The sequence below is a fragment of the Petaurus breviceps genome, unplaced genomic scaffold (assembly GCF_028583685.1).
Source record: "Petaurus breviceps papuanus isolate PSGF00001 unplaced genomic scaffold, PetGlider_PUasm1.0 86662, whole genome shotgun sequence".
Lineage (NCBI taxonomy): Eukaryota > Metazoa > Chordata > Mammalia > Diprotodontia > Petauridae > Petaurus > Petaurus breviceps.
Window position 1 is genome coordinate 15,559 of NW_027186774.1, and position 1,580 is coordinate 17,138.

Consider the following 1,580-nt stretch of genomic DNA (forward strand, 5'->3'; position numbering starts at 1 on the left):
GGCTTTTCTTAGAAAGCAACATGTATCAATGAAAAATACAAGAAGACTGAAATAATTTCAGAGAGGGCTAGAGATCCTAGTTATAGGGGTGGAAACACTTCTTTTGTGAAAAAGCTTCCTTTGTTTTGAACTTGGGTCTAGGCATCATTTGATGAGAACAGCTAGATCTTAAATTGAAGTTAGAGAATGCTGGAAGAGTCCATTGGCTCAGTAGGCTGGTGATTTACCAAGAACCTCTAATGGCTATTGGGATATGCTGCAAACTATCAGGACCTGCAAATTGAAGTTATAACTTTAGAAATAGTTCAGTTCTCAGGCAGAAAAGTTGGTCATCTGGAAAGTCAAGGCTTTATCTAAGTGCTGTATTCAGGTAGTGTCAGCCTAGCAAAGTTCTAGTAGGGTACAAACTCTGAGTTGTACCATATAATGGCAGAAATGAAATGAAGAAAATCAGGCAAGGAGCAAGCAGTAATCAAAAGCAATTTCCTCAAGTTTTGTCAAATTGTCTGAAGTCAGGTAACAATGACAAATATCTCTTCCTTTGTAGCTAACAAATAATTTGCCTTTAGAAAAAGATGGCACTGGAAAGGGAATTGTAGACCCCTACACAGAACAATTCAACCTACATCTCTAGTTACTGAGGCATCAAATGGTGGACATGGTATTTTGCATTATTTTGAAACTGTCAGGGGTTTATCTGCAATGCCACATGTTCCAATCACTACCTTACCATTTATGGTCTCAGGGGAAGCAAAGATGCTCTTTTTGACCTGGCCTTTTTTGTTCTTCAAGCAGGCCTTGCTGCGGAATTGCTGCCATTTGTTCTTCTGAACCTCGCTTTGCTGATCCATTTCCTTGGCTCGCTGAGCTTTTTTTCCAGGATTTCTTTCTCTTATATTCTCGCTGCAGGGCTAGCTTTTCCTTTTTTGCCTTGTCCTTACTGTCAGCCTCCTCTAACTTCTCTTCCTTCTTCACAGGCTTCAGGTTCAGCAGAGACGTGACTTCAACATTACCATAGCCAGCAAATGAGATGACCACAGTCTCATTCTCTTCATTGATCTCCTCAATTGTGGCTTTGTAACACTGGCCATCTTTACTCCAGATGGCCAGGCAGTTATCCCCCACTTCCGAGGAGGGGCGGAGCTGATCGAAGACATGATTGTCACCTTCCGTGCCTCTCAGGGAGGATGAAGGTTGGGTGTGGGAAGGAAGAAGCTGTTTGATCAGCTCTATCACTTGTTGCAGATCTTTTTTCAATTTGAGCAAGTCTTCATTTTCTTGATTCTGATATAAGGCTGCCTCGACTTGCTGAAGCTGAACCTTGGAGTTAATCATCTGTTGTACTAGTTCTTCACACATTTTTTATGTGGTACCAAGGTGGTGGCCCTTGCTCTCTCTTCACAGATGTAGTGACCACTCTAACTGGGATCTTAGAAGAGAAAAGAGTCAGTCAGTCAATTGGGAAGGACACTGGAAACCTCTCACAGTTGAGTTTCAACTGACTTCCAAACTACTCCCCTTTATGTGCTGTGTTTCAGCCCAGATGGCTTATCTGCTGTTTTCTGAACCCAGTCATCCCA

General features: G+C 42.2%; 1 pseudogene; it reads right to left on the reverse strand.

Annotated features, from left to right (window-relative positions):
* Positions 1 to 634: 634 nt before the first annotated feature.
* Positions 635 to 1,359, reverse strand: LOC138176335 (survival of motor neuron-related-splicing factor 30 pseudogene; annotated as a pseudogene).
* Between the last annotated feature and the right edge of the window lie 221 nt (positions 1,360 to 1,580).